Source organism: Piliocolobus tephrosceles, chromosome X, assembly GCF_002776525.5.
Source record: "Piliocolobus tephrosceles isolate RC106 chromosome X, ASM277652v3, whole genome shotgun sequence".
Taxonomy (NCBI): Eukaryota; Metazoa; Chordata; class Mammalia; order Primates; family Cercopithecidae; genus Piliocolobus; species Piliocolobus tephrosceles.
In genome coordinates, this window is record NC_045455.1 from 75172450 (window position 1) to 75196913 (window position 24464).

General features: G+C 43.4%; 1 long non-coding RNA gene across 1 annotated transcript in view; it reads right to left on the minus strand.

Moving 5' to 3' along the window:
* Positions 1 to 24464, minus strand: part of LOC113224806 — a 95430-nt gene that overhangs the window by 59123 nt on the left and 11843 nt on the right. The window contains exon 2 of the long non-coding RNA XR_003309421.1: positions 24069 to 24162. This is a non-coding gene — a long non-coding RNA (uncharacterized LOC113224806). The remainder of the gene's footprint in view (positions 1 to 24068; positions 24163 to 24464) is intronic.

Here is a 24464-nt window from a genome sequence, read left to right on the forward strand (position 1 = left end):
AGAAATACGTGACAAATCCACAAGCTTCAGTAACTGACTTGATCAACTGGAAGAAAGAGTATCAGCGATTGAGGATCAAATGAATGAAATGAAGCGAGAAGAGAAACCAAAAGAAAAAAGAAAAAAAGAAATGAAGAAAGCCTGCAAGAAGTATGGGATTATGTAAAAAGACCAGATCTACGTCTGATTGGGGTGCCTGAAAGTGAGGGGGAAAATGGAAACAAGTTGGAAAACACTCTTCAGGATATCATCCAGGAGAACTTCCCCAACCTACTAGGGCAGGCCAACATTCAAATTCAGGAAATACAGAGAACACCACAAAGATACTCCTCCAGAAGAGCAACTCCAAGACACATAATTGCCAGATTCACCAAAGTTGAAATGAAGGAAAAAATCTTAAGGGCAGCCAGAGAGAATGGTCGGGTTACCCACAAAGGGAAGCCCATCAGACTAACAGCAGACCTCTCGGCAGAAACTCTACAAGCCAGAAGAGAGTGGGGGCCAATATTCAACATTCTTAAAGAATTTTCAACCCAGAATTTCATATCCAGCCAAACTAAGTTTCATCAGTGAAGGAGAAATAAAATCCTTTACAGATAAGCAAATGCTTAGAGATTTTGTCACCACCAGGCCTGCCTTACAAGAGACCCTGAAGGAAGCCCTAAACATGGAAAGGAACAACCGGTACCAGCCAGTGCAAAAACATGCCAAAATGTAAAGACTATCAAGGCTAGGAAGAAACTGCATCAACTAACAAGCAAAATAACCAGTTAATATCATAATGGATCAAGTTCACACATAACAATATTAACCTTAAATGTTAATGGACTAAATGCTCCAATTAAAAGACACAGACTAGCAAACTGGATAAAGAGTCAAGACCCATCAGTCTGCTGTATTCAGGAGACCCATCTCACATGCAGAGACATACATAGGCTCAAAATAAAGGGATGGAGGAAGATCTACCAAGCAAATGGAGAACAAAAAAAAGCAGGGGTTGCAATCCTAGTCTCTGGTAAAATAGACTTTAAACTATCAAAGATCAAAAGAGACAAAGAAGGCCATTACATAATGGTACAGGGATCAATTCAACAAGAACAGCTAACTATCCTAAATATATATGCCCCCAATACAGGAGCACCCAGATTCATAAAGCAAGTCCTTAGAGACTTACAAAGAGACTTAGACTCCCATACAATAATAATGGGAGACTTCAACACTCCACTGTCAACATTAGACAGATCAATGAGACAGAAAGTTAACAAGGATATCCAGGAATTGAACTCATCTCTGCACCAAGCGGACCTAATAGACATCTATAGAACTCTCCACCCCAAGTCAAGAGAATATATATTCTTCTCAGCACCACATCTCACTTATTCCAAAATTGACCACATAATTGGAAGTAAAGCACTCCTCAGCAAATGTAAAAGAACAGAAATTATAACAAACTGTCTCTCAGACCACAGTGCAATCAAACTAGAACTCAGGACTAAGAAACTCAATCAAAACCGCTCAACTACATGGAAACTGAACAACCTGCTCCTGAATGACTACTGGGTACATAACGAAATGAAGGCAGAAACAAAGATGTTCTTTGAAACCAATGAGAACAAAGATACAACACACCAGAATCTCTGGGACACATTTAAAGCAGTGTGTAGAGGGAAATTTATAGCACTAAATGCCCACAAGAGAGAGCTGGAAAGATCTAAAATTGACACACTAACATCACAATTAAAAGAACTAGAGAGGCAAGAGCAAACACACTCAAAAGCTAGCAGAAGGCAAGAAATAACTAAGATCAGAGCAGAACTGAAGGAGATAGAGACACAAAAAACCCTCCAAAAAACCAATGAATCCAGGAATTGGTTTTTTGAAAAGATCAACAAAATTGACAGACCGCTAGCAAGACTAATAAAGAAGAAAAGAGAGAAGAATAAAATAGATGCAATTAAAAATGATAAAGGGGATATCACCACCGACCCCACAGAAATACAAACTACCATCAGAGAATACTTTAAACATCTCTACGCAAATCAACTAGAAAATCTAGAAGAAATGGATAATTTCCTGGACACTTACACTCTTCCAAGACTAAACCAGGAAGAAGTTGAATCCCTGAATAGACCAATAGCAGGCTCTGAAATTGAGGCAATAATTAATAGCCTACCAACCAAAAAAAGTCCAGGACCAGATGGATTCACAGCTGAATTCTACCAGAGGTACAAAGAGGAGCTGGTACCATTCCTTCTGAAACTATTTCAATCAATAGAAAAAGAAGGAATCCTCCCTAACTCATTTTACGAGGCCAACATCATCCTGATACCAAAGCCTGGCAGAGACACAACAAAAAAAGAGAATTTTAGACCAATCTCCCTGATGAACATCGATGCAAAAATCCTCAATAAAATACTGGCAAACCGGATTCAGCAGCACATCAAAAAGCTTATCCACCATGATCAAGTGGGCTTCATCCCTGGGATGCAAGGCTGGTTCAACATTCGCAAATCAATCAACGTAATCCAGCATATCAACAGAACCAAAGACAAGAACCACATGATTATCTCAATAGATGCAGAAAAGGCTTTTGACAAAATTCAACAGCCCTTCATGCTAAAAACGCTCAATAAATTCGGTATTGATGGAACGTACCTCAAAATAATAAGAGCTATTTATGACAAACCCACAGCCAATATCATACTGAATGGGCAAAAACTGGAAAAATTCCCTTTGAAAACTGGCACAAGACAGGGATGCCCTCTCTCACCACTCCTATTCAACATAGTGTTGGAAGTTCTGGCTAGGGCAATCAGGCAAGAGAAAGAAATAAAGGGCATCCAGTTAGGAAAAGAAGAAGTCAAATTGTCCCTGTTTGCAGATGACATGATTGTATATTTAGAAAACCCCATTGTCTCAGCCCAAAATCTCCTTATGCTGATAAGCAACTTCAGCAAAGTCTCAGGATACAAAATCAAGGTGCAAAAATCACAAGCATTCTTATACACCAGTAACAGACAAGCAGAGAGCCAAATCAGGAATGAACTTCCATTCACAATTGCTTCAGAGAGAATAAAATACCTAGGAATCCAACTTGCAAGGGATGTAAAGGACTTCTTCAAGGAGAACTACAAACCACTGCTCAGTGAAATAAAAGAGGACACTAACAAATGGAAGAACATACCATGCTCATGGATAGGAAGAATCAATATCGTGAAAATGGCCATACTGCCCAAGGTTATTTATAGATTCAATGCCATCCCCATCAAGCTACCAATGAGTTTCTTCACAGAATTGGAAAAAACGGCTTTAAAGTTCATATGGAACCAAAAAAGAGCCCACATTGCCAAGACAATCCTAAGTCAAAAGAACAAAGCTGGAGGCATCACGCTACCTGACTTCAAACTATACTACAAGGCTACAGTAACCAAAACAGCATGGTACTGGTACCAAAACAGAGATATAGACCAATGGAACAGAACAGAGTCCTCAGAAATAATACCACACATCTACAGCCATCTGATCTTTGACAAACCTGAGAGAAACAAGAAATGGGGAAAGGACTCCCTATTTAATAAATGGTGCTGGGAAAATTGGCTAGCCGTAAGTAGAAAGCTGAAACTGGATCCTTTCCTTACTCCTTATATGAAAATTAATTCAAGATGGATTAGAGACTTAAATGTTAGACCTACTACCATAAAAACCCTAGAAGAAAACCTAGGTGGTACCATTCAGGACATAGGCATGGGCAAGGACTTCATGTCTAAAACACCAAAAGCAACGGCAGCAAAAGCCAAAATTAACAAATGGGATATGATTAAACTAAAGAGCTTCTGCACAGCAAAAGAAACTACCATCAGAGTGAACAGGCAACCTACAGAATGGGAGAAAATTTTTGCAATCTACTCATCTGACAAAGGGCTAATATCCAGAATCTACAAAGAACTCAAACAAATTTACAAGAAAAAAACAAACAACCCCATCAAAAAGTGGGCAAAGGATATGAACAGACATTTCTCAAAAGAAGACATGCATACAGCCAACAGACACATGAAAAAATGCTCATCATCACTGGCCATCAGAGAAATGCAAATCAAAACCACAATGAGATACCATCTCACACCAGTTAGAATGGCAATCATTAAAAAGTCAGGAAACAACAGGTGCTGGAGAGGATGTGGAGAAATAGGAACACTTTTACACTGTTGGTGGGATTGTAATCTAGTTCAACCATTATGGAAAACAGTATGGCAATTCCTCAAGGATCTAGATCTAGATGTACCATATGACCCAGCCATCCCACTACTGGGTATATACCCAAAGGATTATAAATCATGCTGCTATAAAGATACATGCACACGTATGTTTATTGCGGCACTATTCACAATAGCAAAGTCTTGGAATCAACCCAAATGTCCATCTGTGACAGACTGGATTAAGAAAATGTGGCACATATACACCATGGAATATTATGCAGCCATAAAAAAGGATGAGTTTGCATCCTTTGTAGGGACATGGATGCAGCTGGAAACCATCATTCTTAGCAAACTATCACAAGAACAGAAAACCAAACACCGCATGTTCTCACTCATAGGTGGGAACTGAACAATGACATCACTTGGACTCGGGAAGGGGAACATCACACATCGGGGCCTATCATAGCGGGGGTAGGGGGGAGGGATTGCATTGGGAGTTATACCTGATATAAATGACAAATTGATGGGTGCTGACGAGTTGATGGGTGCAGCACACCAACATGGCACAAGTATACATATGTAACAAACCTGCACGTTATGCACATGTACCCTAGAACTTAAAGTATAATAAAAAAACAAAAAACAAATGTATACGAAAGCAGAGAGAGATGCAGATTAGACTCCCATGGGCCGTCCCCAGGGCTCATGGCCATTCTCGTTTCCCATCACCTAGCCTCTGTCTCTGCACTTCAGGTTACTCTGAGGCAAATCCTGGCTATTTATTTATTTATTTATTTATTTATTTCGTTGTAAATATTGAAGCATGCAGCTCTAGAAGCGAGGACTTCTCTCTTCAACTACAGTACCATCGTCCATACTTCCTGAGAATCTCATCTGCGCCGGGCCCTGCCCCAAATGCCTCCCAGGTAAGGCCTACTGTGGAAAATGTCAGAAATGAGAGCGTAGGGCTGGCCCTGAGGCATCAGCTCCCCGGTCTAGGGGGCTCCACAGAACATGGTAGGGCCAGAAGCCAGAGGAGAGTGAGAGAATCACAGACACACACGCAGGACGAGAATCCGAAAGCCGACTAGACTAGGATGCAGCCATGGTGCTGCTCTGTGCACCAATGCACCCTCTCGTCACCTTCCCCACCAGAGCTGTCTGGACTGGTTTTAGTGTCCTTGGGTGGCCTCAGAGCTGCAGACCTCCTGAAGGTAAAAATGGCTTGGTTGTTCACTGTCACCCTGAGAATAGTGCAGATTCCAGTGAACAGCCAGGCCCAGCAAGGGCCATCTGCCCGTGGTCCCCGCACCAGTGTCCCTGTGCTGCCCTCCTCGGCGCTACCCAGAATGCCTCACTCAGAAGCATGGCGGGACTCCTGGCTTTCCCACACATGTGAAACAGAGTCCAGAGCAGGGGAAATAAATACGAGAAATTAAAGGCTATTTTCATTAAGTAACATTTTGAAAACAAGTTAGCTTGCAAATTCCTAAAACACAGTAATTATGCCTTTATGCTGTTTTGTGTCTCTCATAGTTTCTATACCAACATTTCTAACCTTGACACTATGGAATTTCAAGCCAGACACTTCTTTGTTGTGGGGGGCCATTCTGAGCATTGTAGACTGCCTAATCTGTACCTCCGTATGCTAGCAGCAGCCTTTCTTCTCCAAGCTGCGACAACCAAAAATGTCTGCAGACGTTGCCAAATGTCCCCTGGGAGGCAAAGCTACCCTTTGGTTGACAGCCGCTGATCTATACAACAGTGAAAATTGAATTCATTTGTATCTTCATTTATTTCTATTTGTCTTCAATTCCCTCTGAAAGAGATGTTTACTGACTGTGCTAGATAAACTAGAAATGAGGGGGCGACTGAGGATTTTCTCTTTAAGAGCCTCATGTTTGCCTGTCTTAAGGGTTTTGATAAAACTTGCCAGCAGTTTTGTGATCACAATGGCTATTAAGACTCAAATATATATATTATACTTAAACCAGAAGCAGCTCAACAAAATAAAAACTAAGCAAGTAATTGTGGTATATTGAGTAATAAGACTTTTTTTGTTTTTCAAAAATTTTTTTTTTTTTTTTTTTTTTTTAAAAAAAATGGTCCCTTATGGTTGGAGACAGAAATACGTCTACCTACTGTGATGTGTTTCCCATAGACTCTTTCTGAGAACTCAGGTCGTAGTTTTACAGGACTCGACGAAAGAGTTTTATCCATTTTTTCTCATTCCATTATTTTCCCCTTTTTATTGCACCCCTAAAAGAGGCAAAACACCCTTCACAATGTCCACATTGCAGCAAAAGCTATAATATCTGTGAGATGATTTACATCCAGCTAAAAATGTGGAAGTTTCTGGAGCAATCAGTCCTCACTTTTGCTGATGATTTCAGTAGATGGTTTGGACCTGCCCTGCTCTCAGGAAGTCCAGGTGTCTTCCTTGAGCTCACAGATACTGGTGCTGGGGGAAAGGTCCCAGGTTAATGATCACCAGGCCAAGGCAGGCTGGCTGAGTAGCTACAGAGATGCTCACCATGGGCCTCAGGGTCGAGGCTCCAGGAGCTCAGGTCTCAGGCCAATGCCATGTGGCCACAGTGCCTGCTGAGGGTGCAGCCCCGTGAATCCCCAGCTACAGTGCAAGGGCTTTCTTATAGATGAATTGTCACTTTAGTAAGCAGAGAGCAGGGCCATGAGGCAATGGATTGAGAACAGGCAGGGCTGGTGAAGAAATAGAGCAAGGAATGGGTATCTGTGGCCCCTTGGAAGAGGCAGCAGAGAGCTCCATGGGAGTGGGAGGCCGGAACGGAGAGGCTGATCTGCCTCCCAAAACTGTGCCTTAGACCGGACCTCTCTCCAATCCGAAAATAGGCCAGGAGGGCTGGGCTGCCTGTCCCCGCAGCCTCTTTAGGGTGGGGGTGGCAAGAATGTTCCTCTCCGGCGACACAGCCAAGCCTCTCCCACGTTGTCAGCCACTCTGCTTTGAGGCTTAGCTCCAACCCCTCCCAGGAAGGAGGAAGAAAAGACTCATGCCCGAGACCACGTCCCAGCAGGCATCTCCTTAGGACAGAAGACGGAAATGTTCACCTTTTCTGCCTGCTGAGCAGACAGTGAAAGGAAGGCTGTTGTGAAGAATGGGACCCTGGGCACACTCCGTGCTTGGGGACATGACGTGCCCTTGACCACAGTGCACAGGGCAGAGCGTTGGAAAGCACTGACGCTTCTGCACAGGGGAGGCATTCAGGGCCTGGGTTCCCACAGGGCTGGCCAGTCAGCGCCTTGCGGGTGCCCAGCGGGGCTGGGAGTGTCCCCTCTCCCACGGTGGTAAACAAGGCTGGCCTCGGGAGGGGCTGCACAGACGGCCCGGTACACCCAGCAGGCCGGGCGCAGCTCATTCCACTGAGCCGTGGGGGCCCTGGGGACTTAAACAGAATCCCATGTCTGCTAACAGAAGGAACTTTGTTTCCTGGAGTGGGCTGCACTTTTTTCTCCTCTCCCTTCATAGAGGACAGGGCCATGGAGGCGTGTTTAAGTTATTGTTATTTCCAGCTTGGCAAAAATGTAAATGTGAGAGTTCATACTGACGGGAAATAGACAGCATTCCCTGTGGACGGGTGCGGCTGTCACCCACTGCTCGGGTCCAGGAGGGCAGCTCCCCGAGGGAGGCCAAGGGGCTGGGAGGGTGAGTGCACATAGAAGTCAGAAGTAAAGAGCCACAAGCAAAGGTGACCCACGTGGACACCTTCACCACAGCTGCACTGGGCTCTCCCACTGTGCTGTGATGATGCAACCCGGGCCTCATGCGTATCCCTGGGCCTGTCCCGGTGCGGGCTGCCCGTGGCCTGTCCGCTTGCCTTCTCCAGATAGAGTCATTCTGTTCCTGGAGCTTTCATGGCGTCTCATTTAATCTCCATTACAATAAATTCATTCATTCATTCAACCATCTATCCAGCCATATGTATTGACACTGGGCTCTGGGGTCAGAGAAGCAGATGGCACAGATATGGAGAGAGAGGTTCTGGTGAAGACAGAAAGTAAACTAACAATTACAAGAAGGATGGATGAATGGCAGCAACAACAGTACTAACCACTAATTACCAAGACCTTGTGATGCGCTGGGCATAGAGAAACTCATTGGATCTTCCCCATGCTGATTCAAAGGACTCATTCCATCCCTGCTTCACAGAGAGAGGTGAGTCACTCAGCCACGGCCACACGGTTCGCAAGCGACAGAGCAGAGAGGACAGCCCCAGGAATGCCCAAAGGCTGCTCCCCCAGAGGCAGCCCTCGGCTTTCTGAGGCCTGTGGGAGTCTGGGGGCAGATACACACTGAACATCCCTCTAGGGGTCGGGGCTGTTTGCAGAGCCCGGGACTGCTGTGCAGGGTCAAATGCTGGTCCTCTCCAAGTGTAAGCCAGATCTTAGAGACAGGTTAACTGGTTCCTGCCCTCCCAATGCCTCGGTCACGCTGGGCCCTCTAACCCCATCCTGCTGGGGAAGAGTCCTAAGAGTCCTAAGGTAGCCAGGAAGGACCAGTCTAACCCAGTGCTTCAAGAAGTGACTTAGGCAGCATCACCCATGTGTGGCCAGCCAGTGCCCCAGGCCTTGGCGTGAGAGGAAAGGAGAAAAGAGCTTGGCCTGGGAGTTAAACAGCCTTCCCTTGGATTCTCCACCAATAAAGTTGATGAAGCTACTTGCTGCCACTGGCACAATGGTGCAGGGAGCCGAGGGCGAAGCCAAGGCCTCCAGCCTGGAGTGTGGAGCCTGGTGAACAGAGGCAGGGAGCACAGGCAGTCAGCGCGCGTGTCGTCAGAGGAAGCGGGGCCAGTGATTCGGGCTAGAGCTCCCCATGTGGGAGGGTAACTGCGTGTCGGAGGGGCAGAGTGTGTGTTGAACAGACGTCCCATTTGAACCCAGAAGGAGAAGGTCGTTGTTTGGATCTTCTTGTTAGACAAGTGAGATTAAGAGACTGATCCCACATCTCAAAAAACCAACCACCCAGAGGCACAACCAAAAACACATAGTCCAACACATCAATCATGGTCAACAGCTGAAAAAAGATGGAAGTGTGAAGGGACAGAAAGGGGGCACGGGGGTTGCTGCTGCAGCCGCTGATCCCCAGCCCTCCTGACGCTCACCTGGGGAGAGCGCGAGGCACTGCGTGGTCCCCGTGGCTTGCGTGGCTGCCCCCTCCTCCATGCAAGGTGAGATGCAGAGAGGAGCCTTGGCCCAGTGTCCTTTGGAGACTTTGGTGAGAACTTTTTCCTGTGTGTCACTATCTCCACCTTTACTTGACAGACAAAACCAAACCGTAAACCACGGCTTTCTCCATTATTAGGCCCCACGTGAATCATCCCCACAAACCACTTTGGAATCCAAGTGCTGGGAGGAAGGTTCCCTGGGCAGTAAAGTGCTCAATAATGAGAGAGTCTAGTGGGAAAATATCCTCAGAATCAGGGCTCCTATTGAACAGCTGCTCTAAGAAAGTCATGTGGCGAGGCAGGCAGGGGCACATTGCCCTGTATCCCTGGCATACCCGTTCGTGTGGCCCGGGGGAGGTTGCAGACGTAGGTATGAGCCTTCAGCCCTCTTCAACTTGCCAGCCCGCTTCCTCTCTTACATGTTCCTCTCCCAACCCTCTCTGCCCCAGCAGCTGCCCTTGGCCCCACTGGATCTAGGGTGCACACACCAACAATGAGGAGTCCCCTTCAGGACTGTCCTGGGAAACCAGAGCCAGGAGAGAGGCCCATGCAAGCTCTGGAAGCTGGCTCAGGGCCCCCCGGACACAGTGTTTCAGGACCCCGGTGCCCAGAATGTGGCCTAGCCGGGCAAGCATGGTTTCCCATGAGCACACCTCCTTGGCCCTTCAGCTTCCTCATCCTGTGGTTTAGGGCACAAAGAAGAGAGAGAGCAGCTTTCTCAAAAAGGGGACCCAAGAAAGGGTCCTATTGCCTGACTCTAATGGTGATGCCATCTGTATGGACAGGTGTGTGTGTGTGTGTGTGTGTGTGTGTGTGTGTGTGTTTAGTTCTCTCTCTCTCTGTCTCTCATGCATACATGCATAGTCTGAGACCTGGTTAAGAGCCAAGAGGCAAACAAGTCTTCATTTAACAGACCTTTGCTTAAGCAAAAACTATACCATGGCAGGATGGGTTCTTCCATCCTCACTCAAGTTTTGCTTTTTATAACTCACCTCTGGTGGGAAAGGGGACTTTTTATCATTATTATTATTATTATTATTATTATTTATTATTATGTGACATCAAAGTTATGCCAAGACTAATTCATATTTGTGAGAATCTGTTTGCTGCCACATCTCCACTACGGTGACATAACCATCATCACCTTCCCAGGAAGGGGGAACAAGTGGCCCAGAACAGGACACAAATCATGAATGGGTCACTCATCAACCTGGGGCTGGAGAAAGAGAAAGGGACACCCAAGGGGAACAGGTATGAGCCCGAGGCAACAGCAAAGATGTTTTCAGCCTCCCTGCTCTGTGTCCTTTCAGGCAATGGTCAGGTCAGGTAGGGCCATAAGAGGAGACGCAAGAGAGGTGCAGGAGAATGAAGTCCATTATCCTCACAGGCTCCAGAAAGGGGGTCATCATGTACCAAGCAGGACCACAGAGGAAGCACCAGTGTTGGGCAGGAGGCAGGAGGCAGGGGCGCAGGGAGAGCTTGGGTCGTGGCCTTTGTTGGAGTCTCCTTGGGAAACCCAGGGCGGGGTGAGCAGCTTAAGATGGGCTAGTGTAGACAATTTTGAAGGGCTTCGGGCTGTTGGGGTGGTCTCCAGCTGCCTGGCACCTGGCCCTGGGATGATTAGGCAGAGGAATGTACCCTCCTGGGGTGTGCGGGCCAGATGGATGAGGTATGCCCTGGGTTGGGTAGTTTGCATATCAAAGGTATGCCCCCTTGCTGTCTCTAAGGGTTTGCTAGCTCCAGAGAGCCAGTGGTCTCCCCCAGCCAGAAAGGGTTTTCAAAGATGTCAAAATATAATAAGCTGTGTGCGAAGGTGTATGCCTGGAATCCCAGCTACTCAAGAGGATAAGGCAGGAGGATTGTTTGAGCCCAGGAGTTCCAGGCTGTAGTGCACTATGTTTGTGCCTGTGAATAACCACTGCACTCCAGTCTGGGCAATACAGCAAGACACCATCTCTAAAAAAACAAAATCAGTCCCCTTGACTCCAAGCATCTTTGTGATAAGTTCCAAAAAAAGCGGTCTCTTTCTGGAACTGGATAGCTCCTGAAGCTCCTCCAGGTGGCATGGAGCTGTGGCAGCAATAACAACCTCAGACCGACCCTCCTGAAATTGTGTCCGGAGTTGGTTCCTTCTGGTGGGTTCTTGGTCTCACTGACTTCAAGAATGAAGCCATGGACCCTCACGGTGAGTGTTACAGCTCATAAAGGTAGTGCACACCCAAAGAGTAAGCAGCAGCAAGCTTTATTATGAAGAGTCAAAGAACTAGGCTTCCACACCGGGAAAGTGGACCAGACCAGGTTGCTGCTGCTGGCTCAGGTGACCAGCTTTTATTCCCTTATTTGGCCCCGCCCATGTCCTGCTGATTGGTCCATTTTACAGAGTGCTAATTGGTCCATTTTACAGAGTGCTGATTGGTCTATTTTTACAGAATGCTGACTGGTGCATTTACAATCCTCTAGCTAGACACAGAGCACTGATTGGTGCCTTTTTACAGAGTGCTGATTGGTATATTTACAATCCTTTAGCTAGACACAAAGCGCTGATTGGTGCGTTTTTACAGAGTGCTGACTGGTGCATTTACAATTCTAGCCAGACAGAAAAGTTCTCCAAGTCCCCACTGGACCCAGGAAGTCCAACTGGCTTCACCTCTCAAAATCACTGGCAGAACTCAGAACTGAACCAACACTAAACACAGGCACGTGACCTGATGCCTTCCTTCCCACTTGCTCTTCAAGTTGAGGTGCTTACGTGGAGTGAGCCTGACGTTATGACTCCAGACAATGTCAAAACCATGTCAGCAATTTTGTGGGACAGAAAAAGATGATTGCTCTCACTTTCCCTGTGGCCTAGCGTGTCCTCAGAGACTGTAGCAAAGATACCAACACCAGGAGGCTCAAGGGGCACCACATCTCCTGCATCTGCCAGGCCGAGAGCAGCTGGAGGAAGCGCTTTCCCAGCCAGTCACCAGCCACCGTGGAGACAGACCACAGTGACACATCTCGCCTTTGGACCGGGGGAGGGGAGCCAGCCCCACCTGCCTACCAGCAGCAGGAAAGAACACATCCTACAAGGAGGGACAGCAGGGCTGCTTGCAGAAGACACTCTTGTGTATTCAGTGGGTTGTCCCCCAAGGCCAGGTAGGCACCATCCACATGTGTCTGGAGGCATTGCTCAGGGCAACCCTGGGAGAGTTGACCTGCATTGAATGGAATTTGAATGATGAGAAACAAGCCAGTCCTGCTGGCCACCCCTTCTTCACAACCATACCTGCCACCTGCTCTTCCAGCTTGCAGGTGACAAGGCCCTGTGGTGAAGACTGGGAAACACACCTACTGTGGCACAACTGTTGTATTCGTTTCCAGCAGATCACCCTCAACATCCCCACGTACAATGAAATCATCTTCGGTCATAATGAAATGAAATGAATACTAATGGCCAGAGAAAATAGTGGCAGGATTGAACTTTGTGTATATAGTTTTGCCAGTAAAAACTTTTTAATAAAAGCAAAATAAATATTACAGTACAAAAATTAAAAAGTCATGGATTAATCATTACCTTAATGTGTGTGTGTGTGTTTTTTAAGTGGGGGCATACACGAAGAAACAATTCCAAAAGAGTGAACTCCAAAGCTTTAGAGACTGGCTCGCACCCAGACAAACAGAACTGAAGCGAATCCAGTTCACTGTGCTAGCCTCGTTTCACTTCCACCCTACTCATTCAACACGGGAATACGGCATAGATCCAGAGTAGGAGAAACTAACTGCCCCAGAAGTGAGTGCCAACAATTCTGAATTGTCACCCTTGCAAACGGACTCTTGGAACCAGCCTGCAACTGACTCTGCTTATGTCCTGTGTAATTAGAGGTGTTCCAAATTCACTTCCATGTAGAAGGCAGTGTTTATTAAAACATAAGTAATAAAATGTGCACTCTTTAAGCCTGGACATATATCACTAAAAGACAACAGTAATAGCAGCAACTGTTTAGGACTTAGACTAATAAATGGTTTGGGGGTAAAGAGTAAGTACTTCATCACAGACACTGCTTAGAATAACCAGCATATAGTGATAATAAAAAGCTGAGCACCGTGTAGTGAGTTTGATTACTGTTTTTAACGACACTACACACAAGGCACTCCTTTATGGCCTGCGCGCAGGGTAGGCTGTTCCCACCACCTACCCTTGGTATGCCACTGTGTCCTTGCCCCCAAATTTCATCAAATCAGATGAAGTACATTGACACTGTTAGGAACTATGTCATTATTATTGCCCAATTTGCAGAGAAGTCAGTCATTTTCAGAAAGAGTCTACTGCAAGAAGCTCTTTCCTCTAGAATGGCCCTACAAAAGGAATAGGGGAAATATGTTTAAAAGGAAATATCAACAGGTTTGATGATCACTTAAGAACTGGAGGTTTCTGCAAGACAAAATACAGCAACAAGCAAATTTTAACTCAAGCAAGTTAGGAAAATTATTTTCCATATATACGACAGGCCAAGTGTACTTGTACTGAATGCACTCATGCCAAGTGACCAACAACAGCAAAATCCATTGATTTCTCAATATGTGTATGACAAAGGACATGGATAGAAAATTCGTAGATGACAGAATTTTCATGATTCATAAAGGAACAATCATTTCCTCATAGCCAGACTGTGAAACAAACAAACAAAAAACAAAACAAAATGGAACAATCACAAGGAAAAATGTTTTCTCCTCAAGCACTCAACCAATGCTACTTAAAAGTGGGATATCGGTCAGGCACAGTGGCTCACACCTGTAATCCTAGCACTTGGGGAGGGCGAGGCAGGCAGATCACGAGGTCAGGAGTTCGAAACCAGCCTGGCCTATGGTGAAACCTGTCTCTACTAAAAATACAAAAATTATCCTGGTGTGGTGGTAATCCCAGCTACTCGGGAGGCTGAGGCAGGAGAATTGCTTGAACCCAGGAGGCGGAGGTTGCAGTGAACCAAGATCACGCCACTGCACTCCAGCCTGGGCGACAGAGCAGGACTCCATCTCAAAAAAAAAAAGCAGGATGTCACTTTTTTTTAAATCTCTCATCGTTCCAGTAATACAAGGATGTAGTGAGATGAGCCCCTCTCACACTCCGTTGCCAGAATAATAAATATTGGAATAATACTCATCCTCCATCAGTTATATGGCAAGTGTTTTTCCTCCGTCAGTTATATGGCAAGTGTTTTTCCAGTTTGCTCTTTCACATTTGATGTTGTTTATAGCACTGGGTCACTGCATTCTAAGGATTTAGACATCCTCTCCGAAGGAAATTGAGTCTCCCCCTGAAGCTGCAACAAGAGTATCCCATGCTCCAGGCTGAGCAGGGTTGAGTGTGTCTGTATGGGTTTGAGATAGGAGGGTCTTCCAGAACAAATCTTTCCTGTGTTCCGCCAACCGTTGGCAAGAGGTCTCCATCCCATGGGGTGTGGACAACATGCACATGAGAAGCATCCCTGCCTGATTCTGAGTCTTCTGGTAGCTCCGTTCTGCCAGACAGGCAGGGCGTTTTTTTGGAAACTTATAAATGTCACATTTTATGTAAACAGGGAGTTCTACTAGAGCCTTTCATCATCACAACACATAAAAGACACATTATCTAAGAAATTCCTGAGATTGCAGCCTTAAGACAAAGGACCCAGCTCAATGCCACAGGCTCACACATTCTTTGGGTAGTTGATTGCATCTTACATTTTAAAATCTCTCAGCAGTGATGATAGAGTAGGTAAAGAAAGTACCTTGGAAAATCCTACAAAACCATCAGGTGCTTTGGTCTACAAGAAGGAGTAGGGAAGTAAGAAACACTATTGTGGGGGTTCAGAGCCCCACGATGGGCAGCACAGCTCACTTCTCTTCAAAGGAGTTTCATTTTACCTGCTCTCAGATACACAGAAACCTCAGTACAAGATTTCAAAGGAGCAGACTGGGGAGGATTATCACCTTCCACACCCAAAACTGACCTCCCTCTCACTGCAGCGTCAGCAATTCTTTCTGCAGGTGGGACATTGGCTAAAGGGCCTCTATTCCCACAGAACCCAGCCAGGTGTAGCTGGGCAAGAGGAACACACTAGGACCAGAGGCTCCAGAAAATTGGCGGTGGCTGCATCTTTTCGGAGAAATCATTTGCAATATGAATTGAAAGTCTCTGCTGTCTCAGAGCTTTTAAGATTTTTCTATGTATCATTGTCATTATAAAATTGCAAGAGGATATATTTAGATTTGAATTTTTTTTCATTGTTCATGCTCAACACTCAACAGGCTCTTTTTATTCTAAAGATGTATTGGCTTTCTTCAGGAATATTTTTTCTATTATTTTTTAGGTAAGAGACTGGGAGTGGTGGCTCAGGCCTGTCATCCCAGCACTTTGGGAGGCTGAGGTGGAAGCATCAGTTGAGGGCAACTGTTCAAGAACAGCTTGGTCAACATAGTGAGACCCCCATCTCTATAAAAAATATTTTTAAAGATTAGCTTCAAATTATGACAATAATTAACAGTAAAAATAAATTCCTTAAATAATAACTTTAAAAACCCTTTACATGTAAAGTGAAAGCCCAGCATTCCCACCCCATCTCTATGCCCAACCTTACCTAAAGGAACCACTACTATGAGTTTGAAATATAAATGCACAATGTGTGTGCACACATGCACATACACATTTAATAGATATATATATATTACTTTGAAGAGTTTTCATCCTTCTTTCTTTTCTTTCATCCTTCTTTCCTCTTCTTTTTATTTTTTTAGGAATGGGGTCTTTTCATGTCGTCCAGGATGGACTCAAACTTCTGGGTTCAAGAGATCCTCCTGCCTCAGCCTCTGAATAGCTAGGACTATAGGTGCCACCTCACGCAAGTTTTTGGGGGGTGGGAAGGGAGGGCTTTTTGTGTCTTTTAAGGACTTCCCTACCCCAAAGTCAAACCCACATATTTCTTCTGTTTCTTTAAAATATTTTGTGGCTTTGTTTTGGACATTTAGGCCTTTAAACAAGTGGAAATTTACATTCGTGAATAATGCAAGGTGGAGATTCAACCTTTTTCTTCTCTATGAATAACCAATTAGCCCAACTGTGCTTAGTGACCCATCTATCCCCACATACTGGAGTGCCATTTTGTCACGCACAAAATGCCCATTTGTATATTGGTCTGTTCCATGGTCTGAATGTTTATGTCCCCCAGAATTCATACACTGAAATGTAATCCCCAGTGTCATGGTATTAGAAGGCACGATACTTGGGAAGTGACTAGGCCATGAGGGTGGAGCCCTTAAGAATGGAATTAGTGCCCTTATAAAAGGGACTCCAGAGTGTTCCCTTTTCTCTTCTGTCATGTGAGGACACAGTGAGAAGGCACCATCTATGAAGCAGAGAGTGCGAGTCCTCAGCCAGCACTGAACCTGCTGACACCTCAATCTTGGACTTCCCAGCCTCTAGAACTGTGAGAAACAATCCTTATAAACAGTTCTTCTAAACTGTTATTTATACACTACCCAGGCTATGATATTTTGTTACAGCAGCCCAAACAGACTAAGACAGTCTAGTTCTTGAGTTTATTCTGTCCCACTGATCTACTTGCCTGTTCTATAGCAATGTCACAATTTCTGTATCTGTAACTTTAAAATATATCCTATTAGGTTGAGAAAAAAGCCCCTCCTCTGATTCTTTTGGCTATTTCTTTTTTAAAAGACGGGTAATACAAAATTCACAAAGCATGGTATAAAGTCACCCTCTTTCTTTCACTGCTGTTCCTCAGTGATCCAGTTTTCCTCCCCAGGGGAAATCGCTTCCATTTTTTTCCAGGAATATCCTAGGCATATATCAGCATACAATTATGGAAATATTCAGTGTGTATTTTGTAAATCCTTCCTATCAGTATGTATAAAGCCTCATTCTTCTACATTCCACTGTATGAAAACTGTGTAATTTATTTATCCAATCTCCCATGGCAGACAGTAAGCTTGTTTCTGAGATTTTACTTTTCAAAATAAATATTTCAGGAAGTATGCATGCACATACATTCTACACATGTGAATGTACCTGTCCAATAAATCCTTAGACATGTGACTACAGTCAAAGAGTAGACATGTGTTTTTAATTCTGGTAACAATGCTAGAGGTTCCACCAGTTTATATTCTTATCTTAGATATGTAAACATACATCCCTGCATATCCCCACCAACATAACATGCTATCAAACTTTTTGATTTGATACCAGATAAATGAAAAATGGTATCTCATTGTCCGTATTTGCATTTACTTTATTACGAGTGGGTCAGGCATCTTCTCATGTGTTTATGGACCATTCGTACTTCCTTTACTTGTCCTTTGCTCTTTTTCTTTGATGGTTGGTCTTTTTCTTATTGACTTGAGAGAGCACATTGTTATATTCAATGATTTAATTTCTGTGGCAAATATTGTCCCCATCATTTCCCCATCAAAACATCATTTCTCTTTTGACTTTGTTTATAGTGGGATTTTTGTCTAATTGCCATGAAGAATTATTTTATTTGTATTATTAAATTTATTAATCTTTTCTACGGTTTTTGGGTTTTCTACAACACTTAGAAAGGCCTCTCTTAGTTATTTTTAAATTGTCTTAAGCTTTATGCTTTCCTAATTTCATTTTATAATGTTAAATCTTGGATCCAACTGCCATTACTTCATATAAGAAGTGAAACAGGGGTCCAGTTTTCTGTCTTGGTCAGCTTGGGCTGCCGGAACAGAATACCATAGAGTGAGTGGCTTAAACAACAACAAAAACCATTTATTTCTCACAGGGTTGGAGTCTGGGAAGCCCAAGACCAAGGTGCCAGCAGATTCTATGTCTGGAAAAGTTCCTCTTTCTGGCTTGCATATTACCATCTCCTTATTGTATTCTCACAGGGAGAAAAGAGCAGAGGGAGAGAGGAGGAAGAAGCCAACTCTCTCCTATCTCTTCTTATAAGGACACTAACTCCATTTGTGAGGGCCCCACCCTCATGACCTAATCCCCTCCCAAGGGCCTCACCTCTAATGGCACATTGGGAGATTAAGATTTCAACATGTGAATTTGGGGAGGGCAGACACAAACATTCAGTCCATAGCACTTTCCCAGATGGCTCTCTGGAGTATAAACATTATTTTTAACAGCCTACCATCCTTCATTAATATGCAATGCTGTTTTATCATATATTTGTATATGAGTTTGTGTCTATTTCTGGAGTCTCCATTCTGATTCATTGATTTGTAGGTTTCTTCATACCCAGTACAATATTGCTTCAATTGCTGTGGCTTTAAAGATGGGTTTCAGTTCTGGTAGAGCTATTCCCTGATTCCCCACCCCACTCCCCAGCCCCATCAGGTGTCTCCATCTTTTTCAGAAAAGTCCTGGCTGTCCTTGCATGTCTACTTTTCTGTAGACTTTTAGTCACAAACATTTCTTATTGATATTTTTTAATTAGGGTTGTATTAAATTTATGGATTCACTTATGGAGAATTGCCATCTTTATGGTATTTAATCATCCATAGACAGAAATAGACTATGTATTTACATCTTTTCTCAGCCCATTTTTGGTTTATCTCAACAGCATCTCAAAGTCCTCTTCATTTAGATCTTGTGTGTCTTGTCATTTACTCTTGAGTATTTTGTCACTGTGTTGTCGTAAACAGGATCTTTTCTTCCATTATAACTGGTTACTATTTGTATATAGAAAAGCAAGTCATTTTGCATATTGATTTTTTATTCACCAACTTTATGAATTTCCCTTGTTATTAGATTACTCTTCAACTTATTTTGTTGAATTTTCCAGATATAAAATCATATAACAATAATTATAAATGTCTCTCTCTCCCTTTACAATTTATTCTTTTGTCTACATGCATGTTTTGATACTTCCAAAATAACATCCAACAATAGAAACTTCCTCCTGCTATTTCTGACTGTAAGAATATTTCTCATTTTCTCCTACTTTGAGCATAATGGCAACTTTGAAATATGTATATTTCTTTTATTTACCATGTTTAAAATTGTTTACCTATTCCTACTTTATAAAACATTTTTGGTCAAATATGTATATTAAATTTTGCCAAATGCCTTATCAGCAACTATGAAGATAATCATGTGAAAAATCTATGCTCATCATCTTCTAATATTGAAATATCCTTCCCTGTTGGTCTAAAGTCCTCCTGACCACAGTGATTTATTTTTCCAACATACCGTTGGACCCCATTAGCTGATAATTTAATTGAAACTTTGCTCCAATATTAATAAGTAAAATTGCAATTTTATCTCTTTTTTTGCTCCTTTTATGATATTTTAGCATCAGTGTTTTGTTGAATTGGATGTGTTTTCTTCTTTTTCTATGGACATTGCATATATCTTTCTTAAAAGTTTTGATAGAATTCTGCTGTGAAGCCATCTTTGGTCAGGTGTCTTATTGGGGTGGAGGGGGCATGGTGGGAAGGTGAAAGGTCGGGAGTAGAGAGGACAGAAACAAGAAATACATGTTTTCTCCCCACTCAAAAGAGGTTGGCAACTACAGGGGTTCTTATTATTCAGTCCCTCTCTTCCATATGCCTCACCCTCAGAATGTCTCCTGCAAAGATAATTTACCTAACATTCTGTCTTTTAGCACAGCCTCTCCTAGAGGAAACAGGTCTAGGGAAGCTATTGCCCTTGGTCTTGGTACCCTGTTCTCATGGTTTTGATGCAGGGTAGGTTCTTGGATTTACCCAGGGAGGAATTCAAGAGCTAGCCCGTGGTAGAGGGCAGTTTTATTGAGGCAAGCAGGGTTACAGCTCCATGACTGCTCCTTCAGAGCAGGGCTACCCAGGAGGCAATGTGCAGAGAGTAGCAGCTGGGGCAGCAGTTAGACCCACTTTCATAATATGCTAATTAAGGGGCAGGCTATTCAGAATTAGCTAGGAAATGGGTGGTAAGTTCCAGGTGTTGTCAGTGGCAAGAGGTGGTAATTTCTGGGTGTCGCCATGGCGATGGTAAACTGGTATGGCACTGATGGCTGTGTCTTAAAGACCCATGCTTTTGGCACCTCTTCCCAGCTTTGTCCAGTCTTCAACTTGGGTCAGAGTCCCGCCTCCCTCCTACCTCAGCTTCAGGTAAGTTCTTGCTGGTTTGGGACCCAGTGAACCCTTCACTTTGCAGAAGCACTCTCTGCTGAATGGAGCTGATTGCTGCAGCCACAGCATCTTCAGCATCCTCGCTCCACACTGTTGACCTTCTCTTCACTGGGCAGCCCTTCCTCAAATGCGGTGCTGGGCGGGCCTCAGATGTTTCCTAGTTTAATCAAAGATTGAGTTTACACTTCTCTTTCTTATTCTCCTTGTTGTCTGGGGGCGCTTATATTGAGAAGAAAGTTTCAACAGAACCTCTACTCTGACATCTGAGAACTGGAAACCAGCCTCCCTTTGACTTCAAACATTCTTATACACTCTCTTTTCCTTAGGAAGTCAAGGGTCTGTTTTACAAAGAGCATGAAAAAAGTCTGTTGGTGTCAGGATATATATTGGATCTCCTATGGGTATAGAAAGTCCTAAATCTGTCGAACAGATCCTTCAACTATGTGTTTTATTTTTCCTTTTGCCTCCCCTTCTGGGAAACCTCTTTTGCTCAAACTTCAGAGAGCTTTAAAAACTGATGTTGTCTGGACCCACCCCCAGAAAGTCTGATTAATTTATATAGTATGCAACCTAGACACTGGGAGCTTTAAACTCTCCCCAGGTGATTCCAATATGCAATAAAATATGAAAGCCACTCCTCCAGCCCACTAATTTAATCTTCAGCTCTGTCTTTTTAGCTCATTAACTTTTTTAACAAAATTGAATTCCAGAAGAGAACTTGCTTACAAATTAGGTGAGGATCTGAGGAAAAGGGAGGACTCAGGGATGACACCCAGGTCTTTGGCTTGAGCCACTGGGTGGATGATGATGACTTCCCCAGGATGGGAAAGACTAAGGTCAGGTGGGAGATTAGTTTGGTGTGGGAAATCAAGAGGTCTGCTTTGGACAGGTTAGGTTTGAATTGTCCGTGAGACAGCAGAAGAAGACAAAAATGCAATCTCAGCACCTAAAGAAGTACAGTATGGAGTTACTAACCATTAAAGGAGAAAGTCATGAGTCCATACTGATAATCAATAGGCGAGAAAGTAGATGGGTGGGGAGAAGGAAGGTCTTACTTCCAGCACAATCTAGAGGGTTGGCAGGTCAGTGTGGGGGGAGTGTTGGTTGGAGTCAGAAAAGCACCATGTTCCAACCATCCTAGTAAAGGTTGGGTCAGGGACAACTCATCAGTAGATGCTAAATCTAGAGGTAAATTTTGATGAGGAACAGAATATTTGTCTGGTAGTAAAGTGTCTCCCCACAGACCGTATGTTATTTACAAAGAAGAGACAGGGAAGAACCAGTGATTACACAGGGGAGAAATCAAACAGCACTTTGGAAAGGTGATCAAAATTACCATTGCCAATGAGGCATGGGCAGATGCTGTGTGCCTCCGGATGTGATGCCCTGAGAAGCACACACCTAACCAAGTTGTATTCCGGCAGAGCACAAGCAACCTGAACCTAATCTTGAGAAAATATCAGGCAAAACCAAAATGAGGAAGTCCTACTTAAAATTTTTTTTAAATGAGAGGGAACTGTATTTTTCAAAAAATGTGAATGTACAGTGTAATATAAAGTAAAAACATTAGTAAGGATATTTTTGTGAGTGTTATGAAAATATTGAAAGTAAGCAGCTGTAAGATGGTCAAGTCGATGGGTATAGATTCCAACAGCGCAGGTTTGAATCCTAGCTCTGATCTTTACTAATTGCGACATCAGGCAAGTTTCTTACCCTCTGTATGTTTCAGTTTCCCTGCATGCAAAATGAGAATAATAATAGTTCTGACCTCATGTGGTGGGGGCAGGGACTATAAGGATTCAATAAAATTGTGCTCAGTTTTTTTAAAAATGTCAGTGTCATAAAAGAAAAAGAAAAGCTGTGGAAGTGCTCCAGATTAGAGGCCAAAGAGACATCACAATTAAATGCAATATCTGACTCTAGTCTAGATCCTGTACTACAGTTTTTTAAATAAGTCATAAAGGATATTTTAGGGTTAACTGACAAAAATTGCAATGTGAATGGTAGACAAGATAAAGCATGGCTCAGAAATCACCACTGAAGAATGCATCCATGCAACCAAATACCATCTGTTCCCCCAAACACCTATGGAAATAAAAAAATAAAATTATAAAAATGTAAAATTAAAAAAATTAAAAGTTCAACAACAAAAAAAATAAAGCATGGTAGCAATGTTAAATTTTCTGAAGTTGATGACTGCACTATGGTTAGGTAAGAGAAAACCTTTTATCCCTAAGAAAACTGAAGTGTTTAGAAGTAAAGGGCCATGCCTTCAAATGGTTCCAGGAAAAAAAAAAATACATACTCACACACACACACACACGCTTAACATTATATATTATGTATGTGTGTGTGTTATAGATATACATACACACAGAGGAACACACAGAGAGGGAGAAAAAAATAAAGCAAATGGAGAGAATGTTAATTATAGGTAAATCTGGGTAAAGCATTTGCAGGTGTTTTCTGTGCTATTTTTATTTTTGTAGGCTTTGTATAAGTTTGAAAAAAAAATTATTTTAAAAAAGGTTTTTTTTGTTTTTGTTTTTTTGAGACAGTGTTTTACTATGTTGCCCAGGCTGGTCTTGAACTCCTGGGCTTAATCAGTCCTCCTGCCTTGGCCTCCTGAGTAGCTGCAACCACAGACGTGGGCCACTATATCCAGCTAAAAAGGTTTGTTTTTGTTTTGTTTTTAATGCAATTGAGTATACAAGTCTGGAGCTCCAAGGAGAGAACTAGACTAGAGACAGAAATGCAAGAGCCATTGAGACACAGTGTTGAAAGCTGTGAGAATGGAGGAGCTCATCAAGAATATTGAAGATGACGAAAAAGGGGCCAGGACCAGGGAACAGGGATGTTCAGAGATCAGCCAGAAAGAGCAAAGCTAGCCAAGAAGACAGAGCAGGAGCCACCACTGAGGTAGAAGGAAACCAGAGGGCTGAGGGGTCATGGAAATGAAGAAAAGACAAGGTTTCAAGAAGTGAAAAACTATCACAAATATTGCTAACAGGTTGCCTAAGATACTGACAGTGATATGACCACCAGATGCTGGACTTAGCAAGGGGGAGGTCATGAGACACTTTCATAAGAACGGTTTCAATGGAATCATGGTAGAAGAAGCCAGATTGTAGTGGTTCCCAGAGTCAACACAGGGCAATGAAGTATGAATCTGAATACTCACAAGAAATATGGCGATGAAAGGAAATGAGAAACAGAGTCCACTTTCTACACCACTCCAGTACCATCCTCAATCCATCCTCCAATAACTTCCTCAGTTTTTGGGTCTGATGTTCTTCCAGCAGTTATGACTTTCTTTCTTTCTTTCTTTCTTTTTTTAAATAAAACAAGGTCTTGCTCTGTTGCCCAGGTTTGTCTCAAATTTCTAGGCTCAAGCAGTCCTCCCACCCTAGCTTCCTGAGTAGCTGGGACCACAGACATGTGCCACCACGCCTGGTAAGTTACAGATTTACTGTTACTATTATTTAATTTATAAAGAAAAGAAGTTTAATTGACTCACAGTTCCGCATGGCTGGGCAGACCTCAGGAAACTTACGATCATGGCAGAAGGCATCTCTTCACAGGGCAGCAGGAAAGAGAACGAGTGCCTTATTATTTTTCACCAGCTTTTCTGTAATTTCTGTGGCATCCTGGGTGGAAGGAGAAGTAAACAAGTGTCCTCAGTCTACCATCTTGAACCACTACATGACTTTATGTCCACGACTGTCATTTAATCCTCACCACAATCTTTTGTTTTCAGTTAAATAAAAAAGTGACCTCAAGCCTTCTTAAGCATTGAAATGCATTCATTGTTATGCTCATGTTCTTTGGCAATATTATTTCTTCCCTTTTGCCCCTCATTTCCTAAATTGTTTTAATGGGTTCATCTCTAAAATGAAGATTGTTTTATTTTCTTAATGCTATTTACTTTTTCTCATCCCAATATCAAGGC